The sequence below is a fragment of the Lepidochelys olivacea genome, assembly GCF_965140295.1.
Source record: "Lepidochelys olivacea isolate rLepOli2 genome assembly, chromosome: 15".
Classification (NCBI taxonomy): Eukaryota; Metazoa; Chordata; order Testudines; family Cheloniidae; genus Lepidochelys; species Lepidochelys olivacea.
This window is the reverse complement of record NC_140425.1, coordinates 25142851-25162106: the sequence shown is the minus strand read 5'-3', so window position 1 is coordinate 25162106 and position 19256 is coordinate 25142851. Positions and strand designations below refer to the sequence as shown.

Here is a 19256-nt window from a genome sequence, read left to right as displayed (position 1 = left end):
AATTGTTCTGGCATGACCCTTTTCAATTGGACAACATCCAGGAAGTCAGTAAGTGAAGGAGGAGAGATTATAGCAATGCAGCATGCGCTTCGGAACTCAGAGTCAGAAGATTTTACAGAACAAAACCAGCCTGTGGAGCTGGGAGCTACAACCATGGTTGATGCCACTCATTCTCTCCCTTGTGATTTTTCCTTCTCCGTGCGCCGATATTACACATAACACTCAGATATGTGCTGCACAGTCTTAGAGCCTTACATTTCCATCTGCCTTCAACGTGGATTTCCTGCCCTGCAGGCTGAATTCTGAAAAGACAATCCCTTTTTTTTCAGAAAGGAAACGGCTAAAAAGCTCCAGGATTCTACACAGGTGCTCAGTTAGAGACAACCAATGAATCTCTCCACCAGCATCTATCAGCATAGCAGTTACCTTCTAATGATCTGCCTGCCTTCTTTCCAAATGGCTCACTTTCCTTTAGTCACCTGGAACTTGGTTGCTGCTGCAGACAAGTTTCATTAACGTATCTCCCCATTTATTTTTATTTTTCTCCATTCCAGCATGCAGCATTCCTACATGCCACAGGGCTGCCACAGCATGCTGTCATTGACATCACAACCAACATGTGAGATTCTCCCCTGGGGCTGCATTCACTGTTCTGTCCTGTACGTGCAATTCCGAACCCAAAGCCCAAGCAGCAGACAGACATCCTGCCTCGTTATAGACTTCCCCCGTCCCCCTTTCCTATTTCAAGCTGAAAGACAAAACCGGTCAAATCAGCAGCACCTACGCTGCAAACGCAGTGACAAAACAAACAAGCTGCTAAATTTTTTGTCAGGGAAATGGAAATCTCCTGTTAGATTCAGAGCAAGAACACTCCACGCTCATTTGCCCAAAGCGCGTCTGAGCAAACTTCAAAGGCAGTCAAAGCCTGCGCACCCAAGTCAGGAAAACAAAGATGCTGCCAACTGAGCAAAAAAGAAGGGGAACAGTGAACACTTTGCTGCCTTATTGCAGGTTTCATCTTTCTGCTGGTGATGGGCAATGGACTCAGATGCCGGCATCTGCTTTGCTAGTTGCAAAAAAGATAGCATTGGTTCCAACAGGACGGGACCGACCCCAAGCCATAACATGGGGCCTGACGGGTGGAGAAGAGGGGCTGATGGAGCGAGGAGAGAGGCAACTGTATTATTGCATGCTCCTTCCCTCCAGGAGGCTTCAGAACTCCTCTGTACAGCCCAACAGGACATCAGCATTCTGCAGCCTGGGAAGAGGTTTACTCAGAACCACATCATGCTTCCCCTCAAAGCCTTCTGATTGGAGGTAGCAGGGCAGGCACAGAGGGAGAAGCAATGGCTGCGCAGCTGGGGGTGGGGGGGTGGGAGGGAGCTGAGGAGTAGCATGAGAGTGCCAGGAGCCATAGGCATGGAACCCGGTCTCCTCCTGGAACAGGGTCTGCAGCCCCATACATGGTCCCCCAGGAATCCTGCCACCCCCACCCATCTCACACAGCTATGATATTTTTGGCCAGTGGAGCATCACTTGCCACTTATGGCCAAATCCTGTCTCCAGGTAGGTTCCCACTATAATCAATATTGTATCCAGTATAGCCAGAGTCTCTCTTTTCAGCTCCAGTCCTTGTCGGGATTCTGTTGTATAGCCTTTCATGGTGCTGGCAGTGAAGGCTGATGAGTCAACATTTGCTCCAGAGCTTGGCATAATGGAAGGATAATCACTTGAAGCTGGGCTACAGCAACAAACCCAGCCCACGCTTTAGAGGAAACTGGCAGGTTGGCTTACCTGTTACCCTTCAGATCCATGCCATTACACAGGGGCTTTACGTAAGCGCTTAGAGTGAGGACCTGATTCCCCTCTTAAAGACAGCGATGAGAATCAGGAATAACTCCACTCAAGTCAATGGAGTCATAACTGGTAGGAGCGTGGATTCATCCCATTCTCTCTCTCCATGTTCTTCTTTTTCTCCCCTTATTATTATTACTAGCTATTTGTGTTACATAAGGGCCTGAAGGACTCAACAGACATCAGGGCCCCGTTGTGTTAGTTGCTGCACAGACACATATTAATACAACCACATACAGATTACACTTCACAGAGGTGAAATGACTTGCCTAAGATCATACAGCGGCAAGAATAGAACCAGAACACCCAGATCAATGCCCTGTTCGCTGGATCACCCCTGCATTTCCATTTCAGTGTCTCTTTCTATAAGGAAGAAACAATTCTTCAGGATTTCTTTTCAGGGCAGGTAAGTCCTGCCTAACCTTGGGCATCACTATACCAGCAAAAACCATCACTCCATATAAATGTTTGAGCAGTTGGGAGACTGAACATCTGAATTCTTCCTGCATGGTCAAATTTTAGAGCACAAACAAGGCTCTGCCATCTCTGCCTGCCTAAGCTGGTGAACGCAGCGGCCACCTTCCCAGGTTGTGACATTATTTCCTTCTGGACATCCCTATTGGATTGCATGATACTGCCAAGTTATGTGAATTGATTCACCTCTTGTATTCCTTTGGCCTGCTGATGTAAGGCTTGGGTTGGGAGGTGCCAGTATTCTCATTAGATTTGTTTTTTTCATAACTCATTACCCACATCTTTTTTGCAGCACTGAACAGTCATTCAGTCTTTGCTTGCCTACTGGTTAAGATATCATTTAGAAGAGCTGTGTCAACAGCAAAATCTAATGTTATTGAGCTACATGATGCCTGCATTGTATCTTGACAATCTGGTGCATCGTGATCTTCAAGGCATAACTTATACACATATCAAGAAATATGAATGAGGCCCTGTCTTACATACCAGCTAAACTGACACCTTTGCCAATAGGAACTGTGTCGTTTTTTAAAATGGTTTTCATATTTGCAATCAAGTGAGCGGTCGTCTCAGCAAGCTAACATTACAACAGTTTGTACGATGGCCTTAACAGATTTCAAATGTTCTTTATCTCACTGCTTTGCTCAGCCAATCTGGAATTATATCCCTTCTTCTCAATGCTACATGAAAATTTTGGATTGAAGTGTATCCCACCCTCATTAACATTACATTAGTATTACAACAGTCAGTTTGATATCAAATTGCTCTCTGTTTGTCCATGCTACATTAAGCCTCATGATAATTGACCTTATGCTTAAGCCACACCTTTTTATACTACTTAAAACACTCAGCTTGGGGAGATGATATTTGAAAGCGGGTGAAGTGGAATAAGCTGCAAAGTACATTATTATTGCACATGGAATGGCTTAGGTAAGTAATTTGCATGTTGCTTTAAATCAAGACATGGTATAAATCAAAGATGACTCCTCATGCTGTGGCAACAAAGTTATCCTAATATAAGTCCCGACGTCTGTGGGGGGAAAAGATTACCACCCATCCTGTTCTATTTTTTTATCTTGTATTTAACTTTAATGTCCTTGCCTTGTAAAAAAGAAAGTGACTTTTCAGCTGAATGGAATTTCTGATGGAATGTAATGGATTGTAACAACTTTATCAATCCAGCCACTAACTTCTCCCACCAAAAAAATAAAAAAGGCTAGTTGGGCAAGTGCTATCATTTCAGCTGTCTGAGTCATTACATTTTCATCTTTAGGAAGCTGAGCGTGTATGCACTGTCTGGACTCAAATGACTGTGTAATGGTTGATTGCTTCCAGTTCCTTAGGTAGGTTGGTGTTCTGCTGAAGATATTAGTGGCTAAGTAATTGGGAAACTATCTTGTGCAGAAATTGTTAACCTAACACTTAGCAGGATTAGTGGAATAATTAATCATATACACATGAGATAAATGGCTGGTCTATAGGGAAGATTTTTTCCCCCAAGGGTAGGGTGAGGAGATAATTGAGCACCAAGCTTGCTATGATTTAACCACTGATAAGATAGGTTTTATTATTTCGAGTGATGCTCACCAGAATGCTTATAGCTGAAAGGCAAGTGAATGCAATGGGGGATTCCCACTGAGTTACAGAAGGTTACTCTGGAAAATGTATTCTACCAACACTTATGGGAGAAGTAATATTATCTTTGAAAGTGGCTTACCAGCCATTAACTGAAAGCTGGATTGGGAATTAAAATTAAGCCTGGATTATATTTGTGGGGAACACATTGGATATGCACCTCCTTATGGCGTACCACTCAGATGCCATTACATCAGATTGGCGACTTTTTGGAAACACTAGAAAGAATGGACTAAAACAACAACAAAGCTCTCTCAGGCAGGTAGCAAGAAAAATGTTTCAACAATTTCATTCTCAGCTACCAGTATTGATAGTGTTAATTTTGGAAATATATATAAATATGGCCTTAAACTGAAGATAATGAGGTAACTTTATGCCTGATTACAAGGTATGCATCTCTTAACTAAGTAGCTCTATGGGGTGAAGGAAGAAGATAAAACAGACATTCAAAGCACTTCTAGTTTGCATCAAGTTCTGAAACCAAAAGATCCATCCAGTCTAACTAAGTTTTGTTAGACTTTATGAACTCCTTAGACCCTTGTAAATCTATTCTTTCCAAGAAACGGGCAAGAGCTTGGTGTCGGTAAAAAACTCAGCCATCAAAACCTATGTGGGCCAATGTTCAAACTGAGCAAAATGAATAATCCAACCCGTAAAGAGAAAAATAAATCTATAGGTCATCAACATCGGTTTCCATTCTCGTGTTACTATTCTCCATCTGATCGTTACAAATGTTCAAACATTTTCTTCTAGTGTTTCTGTAAACAGGACATTCTGCCTTATGAAAATATTTTGTTAAGGTCAGTCATTTGCATCACGTCCTTTCTTTTTTTTTCACGCCAAGTCCTCCATAATCTCTGTTTTCTTTGCTGTGGTCCCCCTGACTAGAGTTTGACACCTGTGACCAGATTTTCAGAAGTTCTCAGCCCCTTCCCCCACCACTGGAACCAGCTTTCCCTCAAAGAACTCAGCTTGTATTCAGGCACCAAAACACATGGCCAGGTTTCTCAGGAGACCTCAGCATTTTTGGATTTATTTAAGATTTAAAAAACGACACATATAAAAGCTCTGAGCTCCCAGCAGCATAAATATTAATATACAAGTGAATTAACTCAACCAGCAGTAGTAAAGAATCAAACTGAAAAAAAATTTACCTCAACCAACCAATAAGAACAGAAAAGCTCTAGAAGGCTTTTACCCCAATCCTGTCCAGAAAAGGCTCTTCCATCCAATTGTACCCAGAAGATTGGGTGCTGATCTCAGCCCCCCCAAGACACAAGAGCAGACATAAAGCTGTCTTAAAAAGGGTATCTGAGGATTTATCTCAGGGATGAATCTGGCATAATTATTCTGTTCTGGATTAGCACTAAATATTTGGCTTTAGCCCTCTTAACCTACTGTGTTCCTAAATCAACACCTCTACAGTGAATAAAGAAGTCCCACCAGGTTTCTGATTCTACACCAGGGATTTTAAAAGTGGCATCTACACAAGTACTTGGCTTTGACTCAGGCAAATGAACCACATTTCAGCCGGTGAATTAAGATCTCTCCCACAATGCAAGTGAGGAAAAGCAAGTAAAAGCGTAACGGTGGGTGTGAAGTTGTTTGTAAAAAAATAGGTTTCAGATAACAGTAAACTAGTGTCTGAATCCTAGAGAGGGGTGCATACTGGGGTGCTGGAGTGACCCTAGAAACTTGTGGACGAACAGATTTCCAAAGAATTTTTGGAAGTAACCTCAAGGACTGAGGCTTAAATCCTAGGACCCAAGAACATGCCATGTGTCCCATTTCCTAGAATGCCACTTAGTAGCTCCTAATGAAGGTGGCTTAAAGGGCATGAAGACACAACCACGGTCATCCTAAGAAAGGATTCCTACAGATGGCATAGGAACCTTTTGGCCCAGCAGTAATGGGAGCCTGCACAAGTGATGACCATGTGATATGGTCTGAATTAATAAAGAACTTGAGGAGTGTGGGTGTGTGTACGTGAGAGAGAGATGCCTCTCTCCAGTGACTGGCGCACTGAAAGTATAGGGAACTCATTACTATAAGCCACCACAGGAGATTTTTTTTAGCTCAGTGGTAGGGCCCTTTGTTTGAGGTGCTGAGTGGACAAAGTCCTCGTCTGGATTTCCTGTGTGTGTAAAGTCTCTCATTGTGGATGCCCTTCGCAGGACCTGGATATGCTGCACAGTATCACCATAACATCTGTCACAAGCACAATCTTTCAAGCCTTACTCTGGCAAAGCTCCCAAAGTCTTTAATGCACATTTTGGCTGAGTGGGGACTGACGGATTGGGCTCATTAAAAGAGAAAATATTTTGGAGGCCTCAGTCCTCCTTAACTGTGATAAACAATATTAGCAAAAGGAAGAAAAAAGGAAAAAAATTAAAAAAAACAACCACCCTTTTCAACCTTGATGCTCTGGGAGGAAAAAAAGGGGACCCTCGGCTAATGTTGCATTGAACACTTTACATAATCTACTCTCTGCCTCAAAGAAGCTCTATTTTAAGATTTTTAAACTTCGTTCAGCAATTTTCAGGATAAAGAATTTTGATTGTAATGATGGCTTAGAGTCTATTGGAGGAAAGTGACACAAGACGTGACTACAAAGACGTCCCTTTCTTCCTTGTTCACAGATTCCTCTGATGTATGGCATGCCACAAAACTGAAAGTTAAAGCAATGAATAAGCCTGTTGTTAATTTCAGATTTGGCTCCAAAAGGATTAAAAACAAATGTCAAAGGTCGACATTTAAGAGTAAAATTCAACACTTTTTATACACCTGCAATTTTTTTTAAAAAGAACTATCAGTAGTGAACTGGGAAAAGCTCCAGTCATAACAACAAGCTCAAAATTTAACTTTATATAAATTGCAGCCACCTGCTTACTCAGTTTCCAAAAGAAAGCCTTTTGTGGGCTATAAAATCAATTTCTTTAGCTAACAGAACCTCTGGGAGCTTTGGTTAGTCTTCTAAGACAGCCAGTCTTTTGCCTCAAACTGTATGCATTATTAGAAGATTACTAAGCAGTTACCTAACTAACCAACCATTAGCTCTCCCAATACAACCGGATACGTACATTAGAAGTGCCAATACACGTAAAAGATTTGGAGAGGTAGGGAATCCCAATGCAGTAATGAAATATCAATTGCTCAAGTAGAGTACTGGATGAAGCTGCTGTTGGCTGTGCAGCACGAACCTGAAATGCCATCTGAGGACTTATTGCTACATGCAGCATTGCACACAGACCTTTGCTGGTTTTAAATGCTTCCACTAGGTGGAGTTTTTTGTTTGTTAGAACAGTGGCAAATGGCTGTTTTAATGTGGGAAGGAGGAAGGGGAAGGTAAAGGAGTATAAAAACAGACTTATGGCCCCAGTTCAGGAAAACATTTTAGCACATCTGTAACACCTCCCCTGGATGCTCTGAAGAGGCAATGCTTCACCCGCAAGCACTGAGTCTGTGTGTTATAAAATCAAACTTATTAAAAGCCGGGGAAAGAGAACCCAACATTAATTTGGGAAAACACCACAATTCAAAAGCAAAACATCCACTCCACAGTGCATTGGGCATTGTCCTTTGCTTCAGTGTCTCATCTTGTGTTGTGAAAGTCCAATAAACGAATGTCACTTAACACACCACTCCCCTTTCCCTCCACTGCACCCCACTCACGGGTACCAGTCCTTGGTTAGCAAAGACCCAGAAGTTCAGAGGTGCGTTCACAGGGATACGATGTCACAATCTGAGGTTCCTCCACTTAATTCAGCTGTCAGTGATTTCAGCTTGTAGTGAGTTTCTATGTTGTTTTGCACTGCAACACTGTCCACGCAGAAAGTCTAAGGCTCAGCCCCTAGCCCTGCTCAGCAGTGATGTCAGCTCCACAAATCACCAGCTGGAAACAAGGAGTCTCAACTGAGAGTCTAATCAGCTCTGTCTGTAAACGTTGGCAAGAGACAGGTCAAATGGTGCTAGAACTCTTTTGGGAGCGTTCATACAGCCAGGTGGAAACACCTATCCCCACCCACTCTCAGCCTCACTGGGATCTGGCTCCTTAGTTAGCAAGTGAGGTTCAATTTAGGGTGACCTCCCTCAATCAGGATGTACTAAACACAGTTCTGCTGCCCTTTACTCATACAATAAGGATAACATTTCATTACCCCTGCATTCAAATACCAGAATGATTTGTAACCCCAAACCAGCCAAAGTTGGTAATTTTGGCAAAGCTACTCCATCTTCTGCACACCAAGGCAAACTAGGAGTGTCTACTCAAACACTGTCTGCTCCTGAAGTCTTTTCCTCCAGCTCATCACTAGAGGTCAGGAGAGAGCTCACTCAGAGCCTGCTTTCATATGCTTAAAGTGCTTTGCTGATGAGGGATGCTTTCCTGAACTGAGACCTAAATTCCCCAAATACAACAACAAAAGGTTTGTTTTGCAACTCTTACATTGCCCAAAGTTTAAGAAGAAGGGCTGTATCCTACAAATTCACATCAGCTGTCTCATGTGAGTAAGTTTACTTGCAAGTATGAGTGTATGCAATCTGGGGCCCAACACTAGACTATCTGCTTCTTAAAGTTGCTGGGCCAAAGTCATTCCAGGTGTAACGCCACAGGTGTGGAGGGAAAATAAAAATTAAGACGGCATGTTTGAAGTGTGACACTATCTAGAAAGGAACACTTGAATCTGAATGTATTTAGGAATCCAGGGGGAATGGACTGTCACTGACAAGTTTAGACATCTTCCTTTCATTGCTCATCTTAATACACTATGAAGGGGGAAAACACGATTGTATTCATGGGCTACTGTTACTTTGTGTCAATTGATATTCACTGTGGCTGAATCTCATAACTCCGATTGCTTCACAATTCACATTCTTTATTCCTGAAGTGTACTAAATAGATGAATCATTGCCAAGAGCTTTTGCAATTTAAAACATGTTTGTGGCAGAAATGCCAGAATGAATGCGGACTGTTATTTCCCTTTGAGCCCTAATGGGTATCATCTGTATCGGAGCAGCTAAAAAAAACGGATAAAGGAAAAAATAGACATTCTTCTGTCTTTATATTTGCTCCACTACAGTATTTTGCCTGTAAATACTAAATATATGTATGACTGTATAAACTTATTTAAAACATCAGGACACTGGCTGTAGTTTCCACAGACAAGGCCCGGATGCACAAAACTCTTTATACCCATTTGCTGCTTGGTGGCTTCTACAAAGGAGCAGTTGGTTTCAGTCCAACCCTGAATGGACAAGCATTCTATCATAAAAACCATGGCCCCAATTCACATGCTTGTTGGTAACATCAGCAGAGGAGCTGAGATCTCAGAAGTCATGAAGACTGAGCTATCTTCTTTCATCCTTAGAGGTGGCATCTTGAGGTCAGCTGTGGAGGCCCGGCAGCATGGGGAAATGTACATACTGCTGCTGCATGGGATGAGAGGAGGACTTCAGCCACTGGACATGCCACGTTAGAATTTCTCATGAGTCCTACTGTGGAGTCACTTCCCATGCAGATCTCCAGTTCAAGTCAGTGGGCGTTCAACATGTGGGTTGATCCTGAAGCTTAGTCCCATCTATATTAGTGGTCAAACTGAATGTAGGAACAGCTAATATTACTTGCGATGTCACTTGCTACAGTGTCTTTTGACTTTCATGATCATAAAGGATATGTCACTTTCAAGACATACATACAATACATAGAGACTCCATCAAAACTGTGATTTAGGTAGGGGTCAGCAGAGAGATGGAATTGTACATTTGAGAAAATATTTTTTCTAGCAGGAAACTGAGCACCAGACTCTTCATACTTGTGATTAATCCCCCGCACCCTATTGAAATTCAGGTGATCTAAAAAATATTGCTATGGGCTTTTGGCAAGAATAAAACTATTGATTTTGCTGTTGTGCAGAAAATATAAACATAACTCTGGCTTAACTCAAAGTATTTTTTCCCCCTTTGTTTCAGAAAACTCTGGGGGTTTTCCACTACCTGTCATTAAGGCAGAATTTCAAAGTAATGTGAAATTGGCTGGCATATGATCAATTAAAACTGACCTATAGATTTTTTTTAAAGAGTCTTTCAACAGGTTCTTGAAAATTTAATTTATAATTTACTGTAACATTTTAATACTTTAAACTGACCTCTAAAATTAAATGGCCATTGCCTAAAACAACTATAATAAAGAGCAGAAAAAAGTGACAGAATTAAATATACCAGACTCTACATCATGGATCACCAGCGAATGGCAGGAGTGATTGTACCTAAAGTCCAAATCCTACAATTTGTCATGCCCAGGCAGAGCCCCAGTGAAGTTAATATGACCCTGCCCATACCAAATGAATTGCACCATCAGGACCTAAATGCTGGTTTTGAGGAAAAATAAAGGACTACAATTTTTACCAAAACGTCATTTGATTTTTCAACCAGTTCTCGCCCTAATGGTGATAAGGTATGGAGTTCTCTTAGCTCTCACTGAAACAGCTAGCACTTTGTAGGACAAGGCCGTAAACTCAGTAGAATCCCCTCTAGCTTGGATATTTGCATTCCACTCCAGTGGAGCTCATATTTGAGGCTCATTCTACATCTTTCGATTAGTTTTCGATTAGTTTCGATTAGTCTCAAAAGCAAAAAATCACAAATTATTAGTAATACTATGCAAATTGCTACCAAATCAATGCAGCAGAACGAAGAAGGAATCTCAAAGGAGCATGCATGTCTCTCCATTCTAGCTGGGATTTAGCAGAAGAATCAGTGCCAAATAATGAATAGCCTGTTATTTCTCTGTGATCTAACATGAAAAATGAAATGTTTACTTTTTCAATTACCATTGCTGAGAAGGTAAAAGACCAGGAGAAAAAATGCCTAGCATCAGTCCAGATTTATAGGAGCCAAGCAGTACTACTTTATATGAAAGAACAGCATACATATGCATATTTGCATTTCCACAGCAGTTAGGAGCTCCTCAGACATAGACAAGGACAGTATTCTGCTAGGTGTTATACCAACACAGAACAAAGAGATGATCTCTGCCTCAAACAGCTTACCATCTAAGGGAGTACAAGGAAACAGTGAGACAGCAGTGGTCAGCTTACTAAGCAGTGGCCTTAGCACACTAATGACCTTGCCATTGTCAAGTGGTTTTTAGGAATCTCAGCAAAGAACTGCTTTAAAGAAGGCGCTGAAAGATAACAACTTTGCTTTATGGGGGAGCTGCTCCCAAGAATGAGGGGCAGCGTGGGAGAAAGCACACAAGTGCTTGCTTGAAAATGTAACAAGTGGGCAATGGAAGCTGGCCACATTGGTTGGAGGCAGGAGCTGGCATCACAGAGATGATACGTAGGTAGGGTGAGAGTAGGTCAGGAAAGGCCTTGAAGAGAAAGATGAGCAGCTTACGTTTGATGCAAGGGAGGCAGCAGAGGGATAACTTGATCAAAGAGGGGTAACTTGATCAAAACGACTAGTAAGGCAGATGAACTTTACAGCGATATATTGAATTGATATGAGCAGGGCAAGACTGCATTGGTCAAGGCCAGAGAAAAGGATGTTGCAGGAATTGAGGTAAGACGATCTGAGCCTGGGTGAGAGCGATACTGTCTGGCCAGAGAGGAAAGGCTGTATCCTAGAGATGTTATACAGAAAGAAACTGCAAGATTTAGACAAAGGCTAGATGTGAGGACCTGACACCTTTATTTTTTCCATCTCAAGCAACATTTCAAACTATATATTTTAAAGGATGCAGGCTTAAATTTTCAAAAGTGGGTGGTCATTTTGGGTGTCTCAGGTTTGGTCTGTTCAACTAGACATGCCTTAAAGGGGCCTGATTTTCAGAACGTGACGAGGCATTTGACCTCTGAAAATCTGGCCTCTTAACAGTGCTTAAAGTTGGGCACCGAAAATCACCAGTCGCTTTTGAAAGCGTTGGCCAAAACCTCATTTAATTACAATCTATTAATGTTACGCACCCAGAGGGAAGAGAGCAGACAGATTAATAGTTGCACTAGCTGCTGTCCCACTGTTAAAAATACATGGCCAAGTTCTGACTAGAATAACAGTTACAGATGCTAAACCCGTCTCTGAATTTGGTCCATATTATTTGATATAAGCATCTTAGAAATTGTTAAGTGTATACAAACACCCTCCTCTCTCCACACAGTGTGTCAATAGCAAAGGAACCCAAAACATCCAGCTCTAAAGGCATGAGCCTCTATCACTGGGGCTAAAGGAGTAACTCCATTCGCTGTCAGCTATAGTAGAATCTTATCTTTTTATGCAGACCAAACAACAGAGAGGGAGAATCCCTCTCTGTTGGGAGACATGCCTTTGGTCAGGGACAGAATGTGAATGCACACTCGGAGAGGACTTTGACAAAGCAAGTGAAAAGCATGGGACCATGTGAAGCAATGCCATTTACACATACCCAGGCAACCATACACAAACCATGGAGTTTGACCCCAGAGGTGGCTGCATTGCAATGGTGTGAAGTGGTGTATTTGTTTATTTTACACACACACACCGCTCCTCCTTATCTAGCTCAGTGATGTAGTTTAGGCTTAGTTAGCTAGTACTGGAAAGTGCTCAAGAACTTTGGACTGAAGGCACTATACAAGAACATATTATTACTTCTTAATTCATATTGTCTTTGAATTATAGCAAGCATGCTGCATTAGAACAAAGAGTGTAGTGAGACTTCAGCAATGCCAACAGCCTGAGTTAAAAAAAGAACGAGAGCTTTATTATGAATTCTTTTGCTCTTTTTAAGCGTGTCTCACAACCTTGACTTTACCTCAGCTCACAGGGTCCAATTCTGAGCGCATGGACGCCATTTTAAAACTCCATGGAATTACAGCAGTGTAAAACCAGTCTAAGTCTCAGAGCCCTTGTTTTGTTCATAGAGTAAAGCCGTGTCAACTCTTGCTGACTAACAGCAGTCACATTCTTTCAAGGTTGGCGCCTCCTAAAAAGTAAACTATGAAAATATGACAAATGACCATCGTGCCCCAGGGAATTTCAGTTACCACCACTTCAGCAAAGGAGGTGCATAGCAAGCCAACAACATTTAGCATTAAGGGTGGGGGAACCATCATATTCTGAGTCCATGTTTCCTATCTATTGATTTATATGGACAAAAAGCTTAAACCTATATCCTGCATCACTTAATGGCACAACAATGAAGACACAAGACAGAGGATCCCCCTAGAAAACCTTCCCATTGAGAGAGAGATAAGTATAAACCACCATTAGGAGTCCCAATTGTCACGGCAGATACTTACCACTTTAAAAAAAAAAAAAAGATACTTCTCTTCCACCCCAGTTTTTATGAGACGAAAGGTTGACTCTGGCTGTCTCAAAAGAGAAACAACTGCAGGATAAAGATGACATGATCTTAATGCAGATTGGTGATATAAGTTTACCCTTATTTTCACAAGTGAAAATGATTAATGGAGTACAAGCACAAAAGGCATGACTGAATTTTAACAGACTATACAGTGTGTTGAAAGGTATGATTTGTGATAGGTATTTTCTCTCTGTCTCTTTCCCATCTACACATGATAGTATGCACATGGGCTACAAAATGAGCCAAAGTTCTGGCTTTAAAACAAAAAAAATAAACCAACAAAAACTCTATGATACTCCTGCACCAGCCTGTCTGTATGTGCTTCTCATTCTCTTTATTAGACAATGTCTTGGTATCTCCAATGGTGATTAGCTGCAGCTTTCAGCACCAGTTTAAACGCTCACTCATTCTTTCTACATGTGATCCATGTTCACACAGGGTTAGCAGACTAAAATTGCAATGTGTCTCTTGTAAAAACATAAGAACATAAGAATGGCCATACTGGGTCAGACCAAAGGTCCATCCAGCCCAGTATCCTGTCTACTGACAGTGGCCAATACCAGGTGTCCCAGAGGGAGTGAACCTAACAGGAAATGATCTAGTGATCTCTCTCCTGTCATCCATCTCCACCCTCTGACAAACAGAGGCTAGGGACACCATTCCTTACCCATCCTGGCTAATAGCCATTAATGGACTTAACCTCCATGAATTTATCCAGTTCTCTTTTAAACCCTGTTATAGTGCTAGCCTTCATAACCTCCTCAGGCAAGGAGTTCCACAGGTTGACTGTGCACTGAGTGAAGAAGAACTTCCTTTTATTTGCTTTAAACCTGCTACCCATTAATTTCATTTGGTGGCCCCTAGTTCTTATATTATGGGAACAAGTAAATAACCTTTCCTTATTCACTTTCTCCACACCACTCATGATTTTATATACTTCTACCATATCCCCCCTTAGTCTCCTCTTTTCCAAGCTGAAAAGTCCTAGCCTCTTTAATCTCACCTCATATGGGACCCGTTCCAAACCCCTAATCATTTTAGTTGCCCTTTTCTGAACATTTTCTAATGCCAATATATCTTTTTTGAGATGAGGGGACCACATCTGTACGCAGTATTCAAGATGTAGGCGTACCATGGATTTATACAAGGGCAATGAGATATTCTCCGTCTTATTCTCTATCCCTTTTTTAATGATTCCTAACATCCCGTTTGCTTCTTTTTTTTTTTTTGACTGTCGCTGCACACTGCGTGGACATCTTCAGAGAACTACCCACGATGACTCCACGATCTTTCTCCTGTCTTATAATTAGATTGCAAACTCTTACGGGCAGGGACTTTTTTGCGGGCTGTTTGTACAGTCCCTAGCATAATAGGGTTCTGGTCCACGAGGGGGGGCCCATAGGCACGACTGCAACACAAATAAATAATATAATAGCCGCACTGTTCCCGGAGCAGATCCGAGAATGAACAGAGGCTTCCCCCACATGCTCAGTCAGATAATCTGGCTGGTCAGTGAGTGGGAGGCGTGGACCCAGGACTCCTTCCACACTCCTTTGTGACCCCTCCTTGCCCTCAGCTGGGGATACGGATGAGTAGTCCCTGCTCTCCACGCCATATCTCGAGCCATAATCTGAACCTTACTTCCCTGAGTGGCTGAATAAGGGGCTCCACAGCGTTTCTGCGTATAACAGAAAGCTGGGGCATCTCTCTGCTAGCCATTTCTACAGAGCTCTTATTGCCTCTGCTGGACAGTGGCAGGGGTATGTGCATTGCCCTGGTTGTATCCCCACACCCCTATTAGTGTATACATGTGACATGGCTGTGGGTGATGGATATCTGTGGACGCTTAGCCTCTGGCTACTCTAGCATTTTCCGTCCAAAGTCCATTTCCTGCAGAACAGCAACCTCACACTACCACCAGACTTTGTCGCAAAGTTTGCATTTGGATCCCAACTTTCCAGGGTGTGACGATCCAGGGGTTCGGTTAGGGTCCACTTCCACAGAAAACGAATGGTGTTATTGAATAGATCAAAAGTTGTCGGACAGCCTGTCGCTTCCTCCCCTCAGCAAACTCAATACACCAAGGAACGTTACCGTCAAACTGACAAGGATTAAAGAGCTTGTAGTGTGGGTTAGCAACAGCTGTGCTGGTGGCAGTGTAGAAGATCCCCCAACATCTCGTAAAACCCAAATCAGGCCAGGAGAGACCACTTTCCAAATAAGTGGCTTGGTTAATGGTTTATGAAAGGCGGAGAGTGACTGGAATTACTTCAGTGCTGCTTATTATTATTTATTTAAGATAAATTGCCAGGAAACTAGGATATCTACTTTGAAGAGATTTTGGCCCTGATTCAGCATTCAGATCCATAGATGCACAAAGTCCCATTCATGTTCAACTGCAGGATTTGGGCCAATAATTATAAGAAAATACACACCTGCATATTTATACTTCTCTGTTTTGAGTTAAAGGCAAAAGACCAACTCTTTTAAAAAACTGCCTTTTAATAGGATGGGGCTCTTAATGCATCAGGTGGAAACAGAAGTTCCATTGCGACCCCTTTTTTTCCCCAGAAAGAGTTGGGACAAGCAGTATCCTCTCATGTAAATACAATTATCATGTTTAATCCAGTGAAGAGTGGCTGTAGGATTGGCCTTTTCATCAGCAGATTGCAAACTGATGAAAAATGAACCTTTTGATTTTAAATTGCAGATAAAAGTCAAACATACAAAGCATCTGAGAACATGCAAAACAACCAATCATCCCCCATGCTTCCAAATCTGGCTAATTGCTTTCAGCCCCATTTTACCACTATGGAACAAGTCAGAACTCAAACAATATCTAATGGCAGTGTATCTAAACTACAACAATGGACTGCAGAATCCCTTAGAATACTGAGTTTTACTTAATCATATGATGGGACTCAGTAATTCCCAGCATTACCTAAGGAAGATGACACAACAGCTCAAGAGTAATCAGCAGTTTTGGTCCCAGCAAGAATATTTTTCTCCTTCTGATGACCATGGATCCAGAGATGGCCATCTTGTCTTCTTCCTAAAAGATTAGATGTAGATCCATAAGCAATTTACCTAGGTAAAAGTAAAATTCTGTTTCAATCGCTTTTGCTTTCCCTTTATCAGTATTGTTTATATATTTGTATTACCATAGTGTCTAGGAGCTCAAGTCATAGACTAGGATCCTATTGTGATCACGACTTTAAAATCTCATGTGTCCCAGTAACAGCATTTCAGTATCTCAAGTGCTTGAATACTCACTGTATTTGTTTTACTCCATTTCCCCCCTCTCTCCAAAGAAACCTCATAAAACCGTTGTTACTTAGGATTCTATGTGGCAGACCAGTGCCAAATCCATAGCCGAGTGAGAATAAAATCCACAGCCTCCTCCAGAATCACAGTTTCCTGTCACATAAGCAAACACTGAATCCCCATTTGTTGTTAGCAGTATAGGGCCCTGCCACGCATCTGGGCAATTCTGATTCCATTCATAGAGGGACTGATACACATGCACCCTACCCAGTTCAAGACAACATTTTTGTAGCCAGTAGTAACTTTTGGCACAGAGAGGCACATGGTTTACAAGGAAACAGAGAGAGACAAGGGTGTTTAGCCAGAGTTTTCATTGTACATAGCAGCTTGATGGCCATTTTATTTCTACATATGCCTGATTGCTACAACTAAGTGTTTATCTTTCAGGAGTGCTGATTGTTCAGGTGGCTGCAGCTGTGTTTAAAGTGGTTTCACTTCAAACAAGAACAGTTTGTTCTCACTTTATTTTTTTTAATGTAAAAGTGGGTTCTGTGCTGAAAATGTACCAAAAGATGACCATTATTTATAGCAACGGCTGTAAGATAACAGTGTTATTACATGCCGCTAACGTCTCTTCTAAACCAGCAGTTATTTTAATGCCATATTTTATCATAGACTATCAGGGTTGGAAGGGACCTCAGGAGGTCATCTAGTCCAACCCCCTGCTCAAAGCAGGACCAATCCCCAACTAAATCATCCCAGCTAGGGCTTTGTCAAGCCTGACCTTAAAAACCTCTAAGGAAGTAGATTCCACCACCTCCCGAGGTAACCCATTCCAGTGCTTCACCACCCTCCTCGTGAAAAAGTTTTTTCCTAATATCCAGCCTAAACCTCCCCCAGTGCAACTTGAGACCATTACTCCTTGTTCTGTTATGACTCTGGAAGTTGTAGAAGATACTGCATTGGTGGCCTTTTAAATAAAAAATGATTGAATTATTCAAACTCAATAGGTTCAATTCCTGGCCAATGCAATACTTAGTGTCCGCATGTCAGATGAAAGAAAAGGAGTACTTGTGGCACCTTAGAGACTAACCAATTTATTTGAGCATGAGCTTTCGTGAGCTACAGCTCACTCACGAAAGCTCATGCTCAAATAAATTGGTTAGTGCCACAAGTACTCCTTTTCTTTTTGCGAATACAGACTAACACGGCTGTTACTCTGAAACGACGCATGTCAGATGTTAGTCATGTCTCTTGATATACAACTGGAAGGCAATAAGACACTACAGTGATCAGGGCTGTATAAACCCTATAATAAAACAGCGTAAGTCCTGTGTGTGTTCAGTTGTACTTGAAGCTCAGTGCATTATCAAGTGCTGTTCTTCACCTGTTTGTAACACACACATGCGATCAAGGGGACACTGAAATTAAGTGAAATTAAATTTACTCTTCAAAACACCCTCCCAAGGCTTTTGATTAAAATCAAAATTTAATTGAAATCCATGAAATTAACGGACCCTTCTTGAATTTTTTTTAAAAATGCCAAAATAGTGAACGTGGGGGTTAGTTTCAAGTTTTGGCGTCATTGGCAAGGAACAAGTGTGGGCTTTTGCAGAACAGCTCCTTAAAAAGGTGCACATAAAACCATCACACTGATAGGAGTCAGGTGCGAGCTTGGTGGAATGAGCCATTTAATCTCTCTCTTTCCAATAGCTGCTTAAATTTAACCTATTATACAATCCCACTTCTCCATCCCCATACTCTCCATCCCGTGAACTGAGGTCGTGTGTCTTGTCTAGTGTTAAGTCTATCCTGAAATGCAACCTACACAGATGCACGGCTGCATCAACGCATAACCCCATTAAGTTCAAAGGGAATCCAGGTGGGCATGGCCTGGGATGGTGTGGATCACAATGTGTGAGCGGGGCCTTTCGGATTACAAGCACTTTATCATAGGGAACACACTACACTCCATGTGTTTGTAAAACCCAGTATAAATTTAGGGCACTCTATAAATGCCTTACATTAAAATGAAAGAATTAGCCGTGCAGAAGCAGAATGTCCATTATTATTTTACCAAGAAACAGCAGAACTGCTATAGCAGTTGTCCAGTAGCTAGACAGATTGTTAGGAATCATTGGAGCTATTCCTATGCCAATAACTCAATGAATGACCCTGGGCAAGTCACTTGAGTCCAGCTTTTTTTTAAACCAGTATTTAAGTTTTACTACACTCATCATGGCCCTATCCCATGCAATTCTGCCTCATTTAGTGAGGGGACAGCAGGATTTTGCCCTGATAAAAAAAATCCTAATGCAAGGTGACTTAAAAAGCAAAGACTTCTACCTTTGCCTAAAATATCTTAAAAGATTCCACTGCTAATAAGAAGTTAGTGGAATGAAATCTGGAAGGATCTGTGAAAGGTTCAGTTCATTTACTAATAAAAATTCCCTCTGACGGATGGGAAATATTCATTTTAATTCCATCTCTACACTAACATGCTTAAAGCAGACACGTACTAATTAGAGATTCTTTTCCCTTAGCTTTGTTGTATAGTTTTTCTATATTAATGGACTGAGAAGCCAGTAGAACCATTCATCATCAGTGCTCCTGATAAATATTTAAATCGAATATTCAGAGGGTTCAATAGCTCCTCTACTCTAAATACAAGGATCATTCAAATGCTGAAGCT

General features: G+C 41.7%; 1 long non-coding RNA gene across 1 annotated transcript in view; it reads right to left on the bottom strand.

Annotated features, from left to right (window-relative positions):
• Positions 1 to 19256, bottom strand: part of LOC311531379 — a 274753-nt gene that overhangs the window by 128889 nt on the left and 126608 nt on the right. Inside the window, exon 2 of the long non-coding RNA XR_014714210.1 lies at positions 16242 to 16352. This is a non-coding gene — a long non-coding RNA (uncharacterized lncRNA). The remainder of the gene's footprint in view (positions 1 to 16241; positions 16353 to 19256) is intronic.